The 19,362-nt window shown below is 37.8% G+C and overlaps 1 long non-coding RNA gene across 1 annotated transcript; it reads right to left on the reverse strand.

The window, feature by feature from the left end:
- Nucleotides 1–2,961: 2,961 nt before the first annotated feature.
- Nucleotides 2,962–16,732, reverse strand: LOC116553069. The gene is made up of 3 exons (XR_004269619.1): nt 16,722–16,732; nt 13,356–13,369; nt 2,962–5,630 (listed from the first exon to the last, which is right to left on the reverse strand). It is a non-coding gene; the product is annotated as an uncharacterized LOC116553069 (long non-coding RNA).
- Nucleotides 16,733–19,362: the final 2,630 nt, after the last annotated feature.

Below are 19,362 nucleotides of genomic sequence, written 5' to 3' on the forward strand. Positions count from 1 at the left end.
GTTCTTGGATGAGTTGTAAAGTACTAATGTTAACTGCAATGGGCCAATGTCATTTAGTGTAAACAGGAACAAGACTTCAGCTAAGCTAGAATAGTATTACAAACATTATTTTGATTCTTCCTGTGAAGATTTAGAACCAAAGCTCATAAAAGCAGAAAGATACTGAAATCAATATATAATGATCTGGCCTTAGCTGGCAAAATCAGGACAAGCCCTTAAAATACATATGCTTTGAAGCACATGTCCAAAAGAAAACATACATTTGTATCTTAGTATGTTATCTATTTTGTCTTCCAGGTTCAAATGGCAAACAAAAGGCCCAAATTAGAATTATTAATGGCTTCAGAAATACATTAATATCATCTATACTAAGGACATGTGTAGAGGGATAATGTTGTAAGAAAAATTGTGGAGAAAACAGAATATTACATAGATTCATCAAAACTATTACTTTCTATCTTTCAGGAAAGAGGCTTTCAAAACAGAAACATTTTTAAGTTAAACGAATCCATCTTTGCCCCCTTTTTGGGATAAAGGAAAACTTAAAGGTCTGGATATCTGAAAAGTTACACCCATTCGTACAAATAATTTTACTCCAAAGTACATTTATGGAGATGATGCACATTTGGTTGGGACTTAGCATCTTAATAGCATTGCCATGGTCACTGTGAAGTACCCTAAAAAAATGAAAGATATAATCCCTGCCCTCTAACGACTTTTTATCCTGTTAATTTTAGAATTCCAGAAATAATAGTAGATATGGTTTAAAACTAAAATGCATTTTATTTTCTTGGTTAAACATACTCGTAGAAATTCATATTAAGCAAAGATACAATCCTGAATAATCTCTTTAATTACCTGGATGACAATGGTCATCTTTATATCCAGACAGCACCTACCAGTAGAATAACCAAAAGAACAGTTGTTTTCCTCATTAGATTACTGGCTCCCTAAATTTTCATTAGAAAAAGACAGTTTCATTGACTTCTGTCATATTTATTTTTACTAACTAGGACTATGTCCAACAGAAATGCAAGCCTATGTGCACTAAGAGATAGCACAACCATATTCACAGCAACACTATCTGTAATGCAAACTGTCAGCAACGCAGATGTCCAACACAGTAGAATAAATAAGTTGTCATTTATATAATGGAATACTACATAGCAATGAAAATGAACAGACTGCCTCTATATTCAACATCATAGATGACAAGTGAAAGAAACAAGACAAAAGAATATCTCATTCTGTAAAATTTCCAGACACACAACACTAAACTATATGGTTGCATATGGTACATATGGATGCACATCCAAGTGGTAAAACTGTAAAGAAAAGCAATAAATGATTACTTTAAAAGTAAGATTAGGCCAGGCACAGTGGCTCATGCCTATAATCCTAGCACTCTGGGAGGCCGAGGCGGGTGGATCACCTGAGGTCAGGAGTTTGAGATCAGTCTGGCCAGCACGGCGAAACCCCGTCTCTATTAAAATTACAAAAATTAGCCAGGCATGGTAATACATGCCTGTAATCCCAGCTACTCAGGAAACTGAGGCAGGAGAATCGATTGAACCCAGGAGGCAGAGATTGCAGTGAGCCAAGATCACGCCACTGCACTCTAGCTTGGGCAACAGAGAAATACTCTGTCTCAAGAAAAAAAAAAAAAAAGGTAAGATTAGAACTTACTCAGGGAATAGGAATCGAGCTTGGAGAGAGGGTTGTGACTGGAAAGAGATCCAAAAGACTTCTAACATGCTAGTCAAATTCTTCTCCTTCTCCACTTACTTATTTTACCATGAGTGGCATTTATTAAAGAGTATTTATTCTTACAACCACTTTTAAGCTGTACATGTCACATGTTGTCACTTTCTTGTATGTTACACTTCAGAGTAAAACATGTTAAAAAAAATCCCAAGAATTAGTACGCTAAATAATACACATAGACACACACACACACACACACACACACACACACACACACACCACTCTAAATGGCTTCAAGGAGTAAAGAAAAAAACCTGATTCTATATTAGACTTCCCTTGTTCTCCTCTTCTGCTGAGCACATATTAAGTGTGCAAATGTACTTACCAACTAAAGAGATAAGAGTTTCGAAGTGCATCAAAATGTGCTATTCAGTGTCATGAGTGTTATTTGTGAGCTTCAAAGACTTATGTGGCTTTTTTGGCTGATGCTGGAACTGCCTGTATGTATTCCTCTTCCCCCACTTGTCTATTGACAACACTGGCTGATAAGTAGCTATGCAGAAGTAGTGCTTGAAAAAAATGGGCATCTTCCTGTGCTTACAGCTATGACACAGAAGCAGCTCAACTTTGATCTTACACCTATGGCCTGCCCCTAAGTTTCCTGCTTTCATCATTACTGTGGATTCTAATCTTAGAAAAAGCCTGCCTCATTGAAAAAACAAACATACAAACCTGAGCTAACTCAGCTATGTCCACCTATAATATTATTTATCTGACTTAAGCCTTAACCTATTTTTCTCCATGCTCCTGAATTAGTTGAGTACTAGGTTATTGTGTTACCAAATTAGCTCCCTTTCATCTGCCCTGAATGAAACCTGTAACAAATTCTGATTACTGGTGATGGGATATCCTTAGAGCCTCTTTCAGCAATTATCCCAATACAAATCTTGGTTAACAGACTGACAATATCAAACTCTGACATATACATCAGAAAGAAACTGAGTTGACCCATTGCCCATCTCTTTACTCCAGATTAGATTTCCTAAATGAGCACAGAAAATCTATACAGCAACTTTATTCTCCCCTCTGTGATCACTGGTACTCTCTAGCTCCTGGGTAGGTCAAAATCAATTTAACATTTTAAAGTCCCTAAGGTCATGTGCAGTGGCTCATGCCTATAATCCCAGCACTTAGGGAGGCAGAGGTGGGAGGATAGCTTGAGCCCAGAAGTTCGAGACAAAGTGAGACTCCATTCTCTGAAAAAAGGAAAAAAAGAAGAAGAAGATAAAAATACCGGAATCTGATTTATGTTCTCAGAAAATTAAATTTTATTTTTCAAAATCAATACCACCTAGTAATGTTCTGGTGCAAAAAATAAAGGCAATACAGCTCACTTTATTATCCAAAGGTTTATCCACAGCACAGCTTATTTCAAGCAAACCTTGATCCAAAGCTTGGTAAAATAATTAACAATACTGCTTAAGTGCATGTGGTCAACAGTCTGTCTACTTAATCTATCATTCAGAATCAAGGCCTTAAAGGCAAAATAATTATTTGTTTCTCTTTATTCTGGCAAAGATAAACACTAAATGAAAATGGGCATCTCTTTTTAGGTTGGTGCTTTATTTCAGCCTGAGTTATACTTTCTCTTGTTTCTAAAATAAGGTGAATAGGAATGACTTTTGCAAGGGGGGAGGATAAAAGACAGAGATATAGACCAATCTTATAAAGTTACATTATTTTACTTAAATGATGTCTATATTGTAGCCTAATACTTGTCTCCAAAATACTATGGCTCAAAGGATATTTCTTCAAATAAAATTACATGCTGTAAGAACATGCTATGACAGAGCAAATACAGACCATAACTAGTAACCCTGTTCCTCATATCACTGTTATAAATGGGGTGTCACTAAATTAGAGTTTCCCAAACCATCATGCCCATTCAAATACATATTCCAAGCCTCATTTAATACTGAAATTATGTCAGGATTAGTTACTATTTGGCTTATACATACCATGTTTACTTTCACTTTTAATGAAATGAAAACGGACATACAGCATGTAACATTTTCCGTGGGAGCAGAAGCCAGTGTGATGTAGGACAAAATGTAAACTTCTTATATTTTGAAAAAGCATTTTTAAAAAGGAGGGATAAAAATATCACTTTACATTTGTGAGTAACTGGGGTTCAAACTATCTGATTCCACACCACAGTTGTCCTTAGTTTCCTTAATAATGATTTATCCAAAATCTTTGAATGAAAAAAGTGATTTTACTAACTGTAACATCTCAGGCTTTTGTTTATCATGAGACAGACATGTAGTCTCATTTTTTTCCACACTCTGCCCTCACTCATCACTTATGAAATAAAATCTGAGTTAAAAAAAAAAAAGCCATGCATTTTCCAACCAAACGTCTTCCTTGACAAATATTATTTGAAATTAGATTATAGCTATGTGCCTTCTTTTTCCACTCCTCAGTGGCAGTTAGTGGCAGAAAAGAGATGATCAAAGTAACAGCAGGATCTAGATTTCCACATATTAGCATATATTATTTTAATTAAACACAAGTCCAGAAATTAAGTATAAATGGTTTCTACATAAAATATGGTTTAAAATTAATGAAGTACTTCTATTAGGTTGGTGCAATTACCAAAAACTGCAATTACTTTAGCACCAACCTCATAGAAAGAAGCTTACCTGTTAATTCATTAAAGTCAAGATTGTACCTATTCAGATAATCACAACCACCTAGCAGCTTCAATTAAAATATTTCCTTTAATTTATCTCTCCTGAGATACAGAGAGCAAAATCATTATTTTACTGGATTAGTTTTCTAATTTTATAAGGCAATATGTGATTATTTGTACAATGCCAGAGTTCTGAGTTGTGATAAAGGCTATGGTAAACAATTGTTAAACTCATGTTTCCCTCAGTTTTTGCACAGCCAGTGGTTGCTTAAATAAATAAGTAATGTGCTGTGTATACACAGAAAATAAAAATTTAAATACCTATGTTTTGTGTCAAATTGTGTTTCTTTAAAGAAGGCAAATGAACAATTCTCACTCAGCACACATAATACCCCCTAGTTAGATATTTTAAAGTTGCTCAACTCAAACAAGGAATTCTAAAACAATCGCCCAAAGCATGAAAAACAATGTCATCTTAACAGATCGGAGTTTCCTAAAACTAACTGCATAAAAAACTAAAAATGGAAGAGAAAAATCTTTGACATAAAACTTTTGCTATCAGGAAAAAAGATGATAACAATTACTTTACAAAATTTGCCATAATCTATTTTATACCCATCTGGGGTCCTTGATACATTCATTGTTGCTTTTCAGTATGGAATTCCCTCTCACTTAGTGGCCCTGCTTGGGCTCAGGTGTCCAGAGGTCTCTACGAATCAGGTGGAAGAAGATGATGGAGAAGCCGGATAGCAGAGAACACTTCACCAAGGGCAGGGCTGGGTAGTGGAGGAGAACATGCCATGGCTGTGCCCACTCAGAATCCTCAAGTAACACAGTTGTCTAGGTGAGTGGTTCCCAAGCTTGTCTACAAATTGGAATCACCAGGGGAGTTAAAGTGCTCCTGACACCATGTCCCATCCTGAGAAACAGTGATTTAATTGGTTTGGGATATGGCCTGGGCTTTGGCATTTTAGAGATCTCAAGGTGATTCTACTGTGTAGACAAGTTTAATCACAACTGCTTTATATTATTTTATATTTTTGAAAACTTAGGTTCAGGTCAATTTTAGGACGCTTCTTATATCAGTCTCAGGGCATTTGGGGAAATCTAGAGGACTACTTGTTCTAGAATATTCACGTAACTATAAATCCATGGAGGTAAACCAAGATCCAAGGGCAAAACTGCAATATAATGGAATTATTTATCATTGTCAAAAGAAGAATAAAAGTAGAAGCTAAAATTTATAAAATGTTTCTTCAAGACAAGAATTATGAGTGTATGAATTCTTTTTTCCAAACCCAAGCCCTAGAAACTTTCTTCTGTTTGCCACTTGAAAATCAGAGAGAAGAATGAGAGAAGAACACTGTCTACAATAATGTGGGTTTAAGTAACGATCTGGATTCGTACAACCTAGTCCAGCTTTCCACCTTATCAGATGGACCAGGGGCAGCTGCTGGAACGAGGAAGAAGGAATTGGGTATTACACGTGAATAAACCAGTGGAGAAGCTAAGTTCATTAATGTTCTGTTGGCAGGAATCAAAATGACTTAGAAGCAGCCAAGCTGAATTACAGGTTTGATTTACTTAAGAGATACGTGTTATGTGGACATCAGCATTTTTTTAAACCAGCCTCAAGGCAGCCTTGATGTCGAGACCTTGTAATCCTTCCTTTCAGAGTAAGATCCAATTGTATTTCCCTGTGGCTTCTCCAACTCTTGTCGGGGCATATGAGCTGTGAGTACGGAAGAAATAAAATAGTGTTAAAAGTTCAAAAGTATAAGCTTATCAAAAGTAAATATTGGGAATACTAAACATCTCTGCTCCCCCCCCCCCCCCTTTTTTTTTTTAAGGTAAGTGTGTAGATTGAAACTGGAAAACATATATTTCAGTGTCAGGTTCACAATGGGAATATGTAGCTTCATTCTGATTAATGGAGCTAACATAGCTTAACCAAAGCACTGAGCTGAATGTATCACTCCTTTGAAGTGGAAACAATGACTAGATCATAATAGGGATATGTGGATGTTGCCTTCCCACCTTATGACACAATGTAATTTGCTGTCAGTTCAAAATTCTACCAATAGTTGGGCAAACCAAGGCATTACCTGCTTATGTGGAGCAACAGTGCCTAAGAAAAGAGTTTAGTGGGTGTGAACTGTAGCCAGTGGACAACAGTGAAAAGCAACATGCCTGTTCAGTCTTAAAGGCTTCTTTGGTTTAATGCAATGGAATGTGTTCCAAATGTCAATATAGGTAATTTTCAAGATCTTCCCAGTCTCACTGAAAGTTGACTGCAAGTCACCAAAGTAACAAAATAGAAGGTAGTTTTCGATTATTTCCAAATAAACCAAATCATCCACAAGCATGTGCTCTTCTGGCAAGTGACATGGCAACTGGGTTTTCATTTTGAGGGCCAACTGCAACCAGTTGTTTATTCTGAGGCTTCAAACTTAACAGGTCCAAAACGGAACTGTTCCAGTTTCAGATGTAGGGATCATTTCCCTCCATCTTCTGCTTTTACTTCCCCTGTACATGCTGCCAAAGTTAGTTTTCCACCTACACATCAACAAACCAGAACTGGGAGTCATCCCGGGCTCCTCTCTTTGTGTTTCAGTGCCTCCCTCCATGTTCTAGCCATCGTAGATCCTGACTAGCAAATTCATTCGCCCCTACTGTCCACCACCATAGGTCATCACCCCCACAGGCTGTCCTCATCTTTCGTGCTTAGACTATTGTATTAGCATCCTTTGGTCTCCAAAGGCCTAATTTTGTGTTCTGTCAACACTCCCCCTACGCTCTGGAGTTTTTTCCTGCCCTGTTACTCAAATATGAGTATACCATCTCCCTGCTTATTCTCTGAAAGCTGTGTGCCTGTACTATTGCTTTTCCTCTACCTGGAATGTTTATTTCCCCGTGTTCTTGCTGACTAGTTTTTGATACACTTAAACTTAAGAAATGGCCTAACATTTTCACTGTCAAACCTTTTCTGATTTATCAAGCTAAGTTAGTTATTTCCTCTTCTGTGTTTCTTATACCACCTTGTAATTTATTTCTTACATGTTGGTCTTCTCTCCTTACTTATGATAGGGAGCTCCATACCCTGCTCAATACACCCAGGACTCAGAAAGTGCTAACGAGTCCCCTTGTGTCAAATCAGTGATTCTTCATCTGCCTACTGAAATTAGCTGGGGAACTTTACAAAATACTGAGGCCTGGACCCTACTGCAGACCAATTCAAGTGGAATTGCTCAAGGTGAAGCCTAGGTACTTGTAGGTTTAAAAAACTGCCCAGGTGATTCAATGTACAGCTAGGGTTGAAATCCACTGTGCAAAACCATGATCTCAAATGCTAGTTAAAGCTGTATGAAGAAAATAGGAAGTTTGATGGTTTTTTTTTTTTTTTTTAATTGAGACGGAGTTCCACTCTTGTTACCCAGGCTGGAGTGCAATGGCACAATCTCGGCTCACCACAACCTCTGCCTCCTGAGTTCAAGCAATTCTCCTGCCTCAGGTTTTTGTTTTTGTTTTTTTGTTTTTTTTTTTTTTAAAGGATATTGTGTTAGTTATCTATGGCTGGGTAAGAAATCATCCCCAAATTTAGCAACTTCAAGCAGCCTTTCTCTCACAGTGTCTCTTGGTCAGGAATCTGGGCACAGCTTAGTGGGTTTTCTGACTCAGGGTTTCTCAGAAGACTGCATTCATGGGGTGTTAGCCAAGGCTGCATGTGGGGAGGAGGAAAGCTTGCATGTGAGCTCACTCGACTGGCTATTGGCAGGACTTGGCTCCTCACTGGCTGTTGGCTAGAAGCTTTCTTTGGCTCTCCTGCCTTTCATCAGGGCAGCTTGTAGCATGGCAACTGGCTTCCATTAAAGTAAGCATGTGAGAGAACGAGGGAGTGAGCAAGGTGGAAGCCAGAGGTTATCTATAACCTGCAAGTGACATCCTTGCTTTTTGCCAGATTCTGTTTATCAAAAGCTCTAGCCCAAACTCAACGGGAGGGGATAATACAAGGACACAAATATTAGGAAGACAATATCTTTGGGAGTCATCTTAGACACTGCCTACCACAGGCATTTAATGATGATACTCTGCATAAAAACTAATTTACCTTAAAGGAATCCCAACTAGACTGTCTTAAAAATAGGAGCATGCACATCAATGGTTTTCTTGTAGAACAAATGTCATATGCTTTGGTAGAGATGAACTAAGAGTAAACTGACAGGTGTACTTTCTAATAATAAATTTATACTTTTGTTTAATTTTCTAACCATAGCTGCATTAACGTAAGGCCCTTTAGACAAGGTAATATCAAGGCAGGGCAGCTTGCACAATTCCAGCCTTTACAGGCCTTATGAATTAGGTCAATGTGCTTTCCAAGGACTGAAAGTGCTTCTTCTTTTTTTCCTAACATTTTCTTACTTATACAAGTTCGTAGAAAATAGGCCAGACACTCTAATGACTCAACACAAAATCTGGTTATAGTAAAGAGCAGGTACAGTAAATCTAAAGGTAAAATATCAAGCAAAATAGGCAAGTTGATGTACTGATATTAAGCTGATGAGAGTAATCAATTTTAAGTTTATTGCTCATTTTAGCGGGACAAGCCAATGTATCGAACAACACTGAATACTAATGTTAATAAATATAATTTAAACCTTCCTCAAAGGCCCTATCAATACTAAAGGATTCAGTCATCTGTGGAATGCTTACCAGCTAATGCTAAAAATGCACGTTAAAAGTGTTTAATGATATTTAACAAAACTACACAAACTACTAAAAGTGAAAAGAAACCCTTATGAAGGCACAAATGACTTGCATTCTTCAAACCTGAAGTTGACAGCACATTTACACAAAATCCTAAACTAAATTTATATTCCAACTACAAAATGACATCTCATAAAACCAATTTGTTTTTGCTGCAGAGAGTAAGCACTGGCCTTCCAGATTCAAAGTACTGCCTTTGATAGCACTTTTTTCCTTGAATCATTTTCTAAATATTTGTTCAAAAATATTTGTAGCTTGTAAAACCTGATGGGATTTTTAAAAGGATATGATCATATTGCACACTTGTAATAGATGTAACAGAATTGTGCTTTAAGTACTTTTTGCATGCGCAGAAATTACTTATGAACAATCTGTTGTCGTTTGCTTTTAAAAAGATTAAACAGCACCATTGGGGGAAATCTGCCCATTCTTTCAGCTGAGGTAGCAATTCTCGGTGACATGATTATAATCACTAAGACCTGGAAGATAAAGCCGTGATCAGCTACTATTAGCCAACATAAATAATTCTGTGTCAACCACTGTTAGTTACAGCAGATGCGAGGATTAAAGCTAGTAACCTAAAGATTGCTGAATCCCTATAGCCCTTTAATATGCCTCTCAACCATCCAGTTCTCATGGCCTAGATAGGGTTATTTGGGGCTTAAGTTTGAATATGTTAACCTTACTTAAAAAATGGCATTCAGCTGCCAAGCTGAAAGATGATTGAAACAGACAGGTCACCTAAAAATCTAGTAAGCTTTATTTTCACAGTAGTGAGTTAGCAATTCTAAAATTACTTTCTGTGTATTCTAGTCATGATCAAATGAATAAACATTTTGAGGATAATGGCAGCCAGGTTTCTTTCTGTTAAAGGAGTCACAAATATGGAAAAGGGAGAAACTAGAAAGCAGTGTTTGACTGGAGTTGAAGATAACAGTACAAATTCACGGTTTTTAGTAGCTAGAAATAAATATTTTTATACGTATCTGTCTGTTGAGAGAGACGACTACAAGCTATGACACACCAGTAGCAATGAGCAAACCTGACACTCAGTAGATCTTGGTACCTGAATACCATTCTACGTGGAAAGGAAGCAGAGCTTCTTGGAGAAATAGCTAATTGCAGGGCTAGAGTGGGAACAGTACAAGATGAGCCGAAACATCTTGTACCAAAAAGTAAGAAAGGCCCCAAAGAATGATGAGGACACAAGTAAAGGACATAGACATCCTGGGGCTCCCATTGGTCAAATCTGGGACAGTGAGAACATCAAAATAAGTAACAACAGTAACAGTATTTGGTTTGTTGACAAAGAATCCATGAATTCATTCTTTTATAAACAAATAAACAAATGTCTAGGGGAGAAAGGAAAATGCTTTCTTTCAGTAGAATGTCAACTAATAAATATTGAGTTAGAGAATCAGTCACTCAAGGATAAGGAGGAGGAACAGGTTTAAGTGTCCCATGGTAAAGCATTCAGTCTCTACAGCACCCACTGACATGAAAGAGCTGTTTCTCAATAAGGATACAATTCTCTGCTGCAGATATCACCTTGCTCCAGAATCCCAGGGGCCCATATTGTGACTCTTCCACCGAACTTGCCATAAATTCCACACCACATCTTTTCCCACCACTGACACACTGTGGTCTGCTGAGTCATATGATGCAAGTGTCAGGGCTGCTTGCACCTGAAGCCGGGAACTGTTGCAGAGCCCTTTCCTGCTCTGGGCCCTGTTCAGAGCGGGCAGCCTTCCATGTCACCTGGTGTATGATGAGCTGGTGCATTACTCCTCGATGTGGAATACTAGTGCTATACTTCCTTATTGGTGTAGAGGCTGTAAGATGCAGCAATTTGTCTTTCACTTCGGAGAGGATACTTTGACACTGCCCTGAACACTGGATCTCTAAAAACTTTACTGTGACTGGTCTCTGAATCTTCAGTGTTTTTCTCCCACCCTCTGGCACTCATGTATCTTATCAAGACCTTCACCATGCCATCTCTTCCTCATCCTGTCCAACAAGTAGGATGTTGTCAACAAACTGCATCAGTGTGGTGTTCTGAGGGATGATGGTCCAGAGTTCTTCATATTATGACTGAGAGTGAGAGTTAGCATAGCCTGAGGCAGAACTCAGCCTGAATATTTTTGTCTGCTCTACATGAAGGTGAACTATTTCTGATCCTGTTTTCCAACTGGAATGGTATAAAATGCAGTTACCAAATCAGAGTACATACCATGTATCTGTATTGAACTGCTCTAGCAGTAAGTCCAGCACAGCAGCTGAGAGCAGGGTTGTATAGTTACTGTTTAGGATCTATTTAGTTTAACGACCAGCCTGCAAATTAAAAGATAGGATTGGGACCACCACTCCTCTATCCTTCAGGTTTTAAATAGTGGGACTAATTTCCGTTATTCCAGAATACAATATTGTGTCTGATTTACTATCTTGGCAGGAGTGGAAGGCAGTTTCAGTGTTTTACTTGGCTCTCCTCACTATGACAGCTTAGTCGACGGACCCAAGCACCCTTAAAATCCAATCCCAAGAGTGCTCCCTGGTTCTTGCCAGTACTTCAGCATGTCCCATCTGGGTTATATAGGGATTTAATCCTAGTTACTGGCTTGGCAGTCAGTATAGAAAGTAGGGAAGTTGGAGAAGGTGGGAGAAAGGGCTACTGCCTTGCAGCAACAAGATTTTTTATCTTCCAGCATAGCAGACATGCTTGTTAGACCAGAGGGCCCAGAGGGAGCTGCAGGGGCATCCATCCAGACCTCATCTCATGTTCAGAATCCCAGGTTTCTGTACCTTTACAATAGACCTGCCTGGTCTAAATATTCAGTGCTCCAATGTCTCTGGAGCTCTGTGACTCTTAATTAGCCTTAGAACCTGTGGTTCAACGGAATCCGCCCTATAGGTGATAAAGCCCTCTTTATAAGTTACCACAGAGCCTCTCATACTTAGCTATTCACTGCTTAACAGTCCCATTTCTCCTTTTCCATCTGTAGTGTTTAAATATGTCAGCAACAACCAGCTAACTCTGCTCTCCTTGCAGGCATTGTCTTCAAATGCCTGCATCACACTTACCACCATTATTTCCCTCTACTGGGACATGGTTCTAAGTCAACACTGGTGAAATCAAGCAATTAAGCTGCAAAGTTATGCCAGGGATTATGAATGCTCCATCTACCAACCAAGGTGGCATCTTCTCGGTCAGGTAATTGATGGGACTATTCCAATTTTACTATTCCAATTTTACCTCAGAAGCAGATGCCAAGGTGGGATTAAATGTGTAAGACTTTTTATTAGGGAAAACACCTGTGAGAGAAGATGGGGAAGGAGCTGGGAAAGAACTGGTGGACTATCACACTAGGATGCAAGTTTGACCCCAAATGTCAGAGAGGGAAGGAATTTTTGGTGGAAGTGTACCAGACTGCCATGTAGCCTAAGGAAGGGTTGGCAAAGCAAAGGGGAATGTCCTTGAGCCTAAGTTGGCTATTAGGAGAGTCTTGTGTCTCCTCAAGTCTCTATGATGCTCAGTTGCTGAACTGTGACAAAAGCAAGGTCTTAGCACAAACACAGTGATGGATTTCACAGCATAGCAAGCAGCTGGGGCCCTTGGTGAATTAAAGCTCCCTGTAGTTGGAGGTCTGTGAGGTACATTCTTACAGCAGCAGCATCCTAGCAAGAGGCAGGGCTGGGATTCAAACCAGGTAGTTTGGTTTGAGTCTATACTCTCAACCACTGAACCAGAAGGCATGTCTTGGAATTACAGAGGTCTGAAATAAATCTATCATTCAAAAGATTCATAAGGAGTCTGGGCCAGACTAGTAGGATCTCTAGGATCCTCTAAGGAGTTTGTATCTCATTCTATAGACAATAAAGTGGGGGATACAGGGTGAGGCCACATCACAGTTAACATATAGGACTATATTCCATATGCATTACATACATGCATGAATAATTTACAGACCGATGTATAGCTTTGAGTTCTCTGTGGTGTAAAAGGATTAGCAGATTTAAAGACAGATGCAACAAAAAGTGATTCCTGTACTGCATGTAAGGTATGTCATGCTGCATATATAGTAAAATGGTCCAAAAAGTGCTGACAAAGCATTCATACCTTCCACGATATAAAAGTTTGAAAAAAAGGACCAAGACAAATACATTTTCTGTAACTCTTTATAAAATCTTACTGTGGTACAAGGCAATCAAAAACTCATTGAATTATTACTTTTAAAAATTTTATTAATTTATGTTTTTGAGATGGGAGGTCTTGCCATGTTTCCCAGGCTGGTCTTGAGCTCTTAGGCTCAAGAGATCCTCCTGCCTCAGTCTCTCAAAGTGCTGAGACTACAGGCGTGAGGCACTGTGTCTGGCCACTATTTATTACCTGTATTAAAAATTCTACCATTTTTTACACAGAGGCACTATTGCCACTTAGGCTGTGTGTCAAATCTGCAATTACAGGCTAAATGAAGAACTTAACTACTATTTATAATATTAATTACGTGACAATCTATGTTAGCTGCCAACAATCAACTTACGAATAAATTCTACAGAATACAACCTTTATTATCAAAAGCAAGTTACATGTTTATTAAACAGGTATTATTAATACTATTTTATAGCTATAAGAATCCAGGCATAAAGTTTCCTTGACCCACATAATGAGATAAAATATGAATCCAGAACTAGAGATAATATCAGAGTCCTATACATCTATATTCATTAACGGTACAACTCTACAAGTGTGGCACAGTCCTACAATACAATATTAAAACCTAGAGATTAAAAAAATTGGTCCAACTTTCTTGAAGGCAGAAATTATCATCTGCTTATTACAGAAAGTGGGAAATTAGTTGATCAAGGGCAAATCTAAGAACTTTGGAAAATTTCAAATTCAAAGCCTCCAGAAACTCATTAAACTCATCAGTATTGCTTATCATACTTCAAGAAGACATATACAGCTAGTGCTCGACTTACGACAACGATTGGTTCCGACAGACCGGTCGTAACATGATTTGGTCATAAGTTGAATAGGCTATATGTACAGTACTGTGAAATGATGTTATAAAAATCTTTAAATCATATTTTATCATAATTTTCTTTCATTGTTATGTATCATAATTTTCTTTGTTCATTTTATGCCATTTCTATAATCTCTACACCATTTTCTTATTTTTACATTCGTCAGGTTTAAGTAAAACACTGCATTACCAGTACAACTGGTTTAATATTTACAAAACATACAAAAATACAAAATACAGGCGTAAAGAATTCCATAGGAAACATTTTCCCAATTGCAAAACATATCAAAATATATAAACATGTACAAAACATTTTATTGGCCGCTGGTGCTTGGCTGCGGATCGTTGATATCGTCATCTGAGGCAGCAGTTGGGGTTACTGGAGTTGGTTTTTTCATAAACATGGTGAGCTTTGTCTGAATTGTATGTTTCTTTTTTTCTTCATAAATTTCACGATACGGACGAAACACATCGTGCGCCATCCGTTCAATCCTTGCAAATCGTTCGATGTTTGGGTCCATTGCTTCGAAATGTATAAGAAGTTTATTCAGTAAAGATAAACCGTCTGATAATCCCTTAATGGTGAACTTTCTTTCTGGCTCCTCCTCTTTTTTCTCTGCTCCTCTTCTTTCTTCTTCCGCCACTCTTTCTTCTTCCAGTTCGATTAGCTCTTCATTTGTAAGTTCTCCGGATTCTTCGTCTAGCAACTCTTCGACATCTTCCATTTCACACTCCAAAGAAAGGTCTTTCGCGAGTTTTACTATGCTTTTGGCCTCTTTGTGAATATAAGTGTGTGCTGGCATCCGTTTCCAAAATAATCCAGTTTCATCAACATTGAAAATCTGTTCTGCTATATATCCCTCATCTGTAATTAATTCATCCAGACTATCAACAAACTTACGTGCCCCTTCCTCATCCGCACTCGCTGCTTCTCCAGTCACTCGAACACTATGCATTTGGAATCTTTTCTTGAATCTCTGGAACCAGCCAGTGCTTGCTACAAATTCTTGACTGTAATCTTCTCCAGCACGCTCCTTCAGAGTCTGAAATAGACTTCTTGCCTTTGTCTGCACAGTAGAAAGACTTAATGGTGTCCGTTTTTGAATTTGATCTTCCATCCAAATATATAGCAATTTCTCCATTTCGTGGATGGGCCCGCTTCGTTGCTTTGTTATAACTGTTGATTGCATGGGTGCAGAACCTTTCACAGCTTCACGAATTCTTTCTTTATCTTTCAAAATCGTCGACACAGTAGAGTGTGATAACTTCGTATCACGTGCGATCACATTCACTTTCTTTCCTCCTTCATACTGCTTAATTACCTTCATTTTCGTGTCAAGATTGATGGCCTTTCTTCCCTTCTTGGCAGGCTGAGGCATAGACAAAGACAATTTCCTCTTGGTAGACATCTTGGGAGGGGTTTGATGAAAAATATCCAAGACACAAAACACAAATTGCTGTACCGAGCCTGGGATAACAGTTGAAATGGTGCACGCGGAGATGGTGGTGCTGCTGGAAGCTGGTCCGCACTGTCGTACGCCCAGCTGGGCAACGTTTGCGCTGCCAGACGTGGAGCGGTCGTGGCTAGCGATTGTGGTTGTAAAGTCGAATGGTCGTAAGTTGCATAGGTCATAAGTTGATCAATACCTGTATAAAACAGAATGGAGTTTCTGATTTCAGACTGTTTCACTTCCTTAAGCCAGGAAGGCTAAAAACATAAACTCAGCAGAAGCAATGAAAAATTAAGTGAGGGACTAGGATGTGTAAGTGATGGTTTAGGAAACTATATTTATAGCCTGGTATCATTAAATTTTTATTTTTAAAACTAGATTCCAAATATACGCATTATACTCTGAGAGCTTTTTAAAGACACAAACTAGCTTTTAGAATTAGGCTTTGGGATGCAATTCCAAATGATTTTTTTATGTTCTATAGTTCTGAATGAGAACTAATGGTTCTGAATAGAGATTTAAAAATAAATATAAAAATATGGATCAGTGGGAGAATTTTACTTGTAACTACTTGTTACATATCAGGGGTCTCTATGTAAACTTCTGAGACTCAAACACCTTACCTACAGGCAACCTATATCCCATCTTATTTTACAAAGCATTGTCATGTCTTCCTATGTGAGCATATACAATAATGATAAAGGATATCTGTTCTATGAAAAGTGTATTTAAAAAGAAATACAAGCATGCAGGTCAAGATGAATGTTAAACATGAACTTCAAATTTGGCTCTTGAGCTTCCTAACAAAATTCTATCAAAAAGTGGCTTCCAAAACTATTACTAGAATCACATACTATTATATCTTACATGGGACTTTATATAAGGGACACTGAGGTTGGGTGTGGTGGTTCACGCCTGTAATCCAAGCACTTTGGGAGGCCGAGGCAGGATTGTTTGAGGCCAGGAGTTTGAGACCAGCCCTGGCAACACGGCAAGACACCATCTCTAATAAAATTAAAATATAAAAAAATTAAAGGGCACAATATGACACAGAGGACTATACCTTTTACAGCATCATATAGCAAACACAGCTAAAAATTTCTGCATGATTACTTTAAGCAGTTAGCTTAGGTGAAGGCAGAAGCTCCAAATTAAAATGCTACTTGGTGAAGGTAATCATGCTAGGGGCTGCTTTTGCAATACAAAGTTTTTACACTGAAGGCTTCTTAAACATGAGTTAGAGTCTTCCCAATGCGATAGCAACTCTAATTTAATGGCTAGGAGAACCCAGTACAGAAATAAGAAGTCACCTGACACAGCTAAAAATCATTTAGGGACAGGCCTAATATTTGATCCTCTAGATTCAGCCAGAAAGTTTCGGGTCTCTTACAATTTTAGCAGGACTTCAACCCAAGGCTTCAGATTTACTGGAGATTTTACTCCTCCAAAAGGAAGGCTCTAACTACAGGGAAGTAGTTTGCAGCACGTGGCATTCTGAAGATTAAGCACTGCAAATATGAAGTTTTGGAGTTAAAAAAGCAAACACCCAATTTTCAGTATTATGTCAACAAAATTCTATAAACTACCCAAAACAGCAATATATAATCACCTATATTGACTGTGCTCAAAACACAAAGAATTGATTTTAAAATGTATGGAAATGGCCATGGGCAGCAAGGAATAATCAACAAGAGAAGCACCTACTATCTAATCTTTCCCCTGCAATCACAGGCTGCAAGGTATCTAGTGAGGGTATCTAGTCTGCATATACACTCTTATCTCATTTTCAAAGATCTCTATTTAGATCTCTAGATTAGCTTGCTCTCATCTTAAATCGTAGCACCTAGAGTCTAGGACGAATTCCTTTTATTTTATCAATGAAAATAATGAATCACTACTTTAAATACTTTTACAAACTTGGAAATCATTAAATAACTAGTCTTTGCTCATTAACAAGATGACTACAATTATTTTAGCCTTTCCCCAAACATCTTATTAATCTTTAGATCTCTTCTTACTAGGGTATTTCAGTTTCAAAACATACTTCAACAGTTTGGTACTTTATTATGAGCTTCACAAATAACCAGGATTTACATTATTTCATAATTCCTTCAAACATTCTCAGTTTTATTTGTAAGCAGCAATGCTATATCGTGAAGTCAATTATTTAAAGCAATGTTCTAGGTATTGGGGTAACTGACCTCATATAGCTTACATTCTATTGGGAAAATACTGAACCAGTAAACAAGATATCAGTTTGAGATAAGAGCTGTGGGAAAAAAAATAAGTTATAGGGATGGAGATGTTTTTTGTAATAGGTAGCACTTCATCTGAAACCTCTAGGAAGGCAGTAGCCCTGCAAAGATATGAAAAGAATGTTTTAAGCAATTTTTGGCTAATGAAGGTTTAACAAGTTATTCTGCTGTATATTTATACACATTCCTTTCAAATTATATAACCTTGTATTGTTCCCTACTGAATCTTGTTTTTATTTTGAAGACTAATTCTATCTTTTATAAGCTTTTCGTTATCTCCTTTAATTGGTATATTCCGTTAAGTTTAAGATGCATGCCTTCTAATTTAAACAAGCATTTCTTAATAATATTAACTAATATTTAGTTTAGGAGGTGTTTCTGCCAAATAACACTTAATAGTTGAAAAAATAATAACTGAAAGAACTTATAGGATAGGCCTAAATGAGTTTTCTAGAAAATAATCTGATCATACTTTGCAGGGAAAACAGGCTGAAACAGGCAGAGTATGATCCATTCAGAAGATGAGGCTAATGGGACCATGAACCATTGATGGGATGGTCTAATAGCAGTGAAAGAGCCCAACAGAGAACTGAGAGGTTTATAATGTCATTTAAGTGGGATGAAGAAGCCAATCAACTGGCAAGTTAGAGAAAACTTTCCCCAGCACATTAGCTCTCTGAGACATGCTGCCACCACCTGGGCAATAGGCAATTTTGAAGTTTGGGGGGATTTTAGTTATTATCTGTTAACAATTATAGAATCAAAAAACATACTTTCATTTGATAAAATCAGCATTTTTGTCAAGAAAAATAAAAGACAAAAAATGCTGATTTCATAAAATGGAAGTATGTGTTTTGATTCTACAATTGTGTTGTTTTTTGATTTAAAAAGAGCAGAGATTTTGGGCAGACGTATTTTTAAAAATACTGTTTTATTTTTAAAGTCTCTGGTTCCCTACCTGTAAAATGAGTATAAGAATACAATCCTGTGGGGTTGTTTAGTGTCAGGATTAGTAATAATATGTATGAAGCACCTAGCCCAGCACCTGGTACATAATATTATTCATTAATAGCCCTTTTTTTTTTTTTTTTTTTTTTTTTTTGTGGGGGTTTTTTTTCTTTTCCCCGGCTGGAGTACAATGGCATGATCTCTGTTCACTGTAACCTCTGCCTCCCAAGTTCAAGCAATTCTCCTGCCTCAGCCAGCCAAGTAGCTGGGATTACAGGCATGCACTATCACACTCGGCTAATTTTGTATTTTTAGTGGAGACAGGTTTCACCATGTTGGTCAGGCTGGCCTCGAACTCCTGAACTCAGATCATCCACCCACCTCTGCTTCCCAAAGTGCTGGGATTATACGCATAAGCCACTGCACCTGGTCACAATAAGTAGCTTTGAAAAAATTCTTCTTCTTCAGTATAAGCTTTCAAATATTGCTAAAATCTGATTACTCTAAAAAAAATATTACTGGCCGGG

This window comes from Sapajus apella, unplaced genomic scaffold (genome assembly GCF_009761245.1).
Source record: "Sapajus apella isolate SASKATOON/1434 unplaced genomic scaffold, GSC_monkey_1.0 scaffold1, whole genome shotgun sequence".
Lineage (NCBI taxonomy): Eukaryota > Metazoa > Chordata > Mammalia > Primates > Cebidae > Sapajus > Sapajus apella.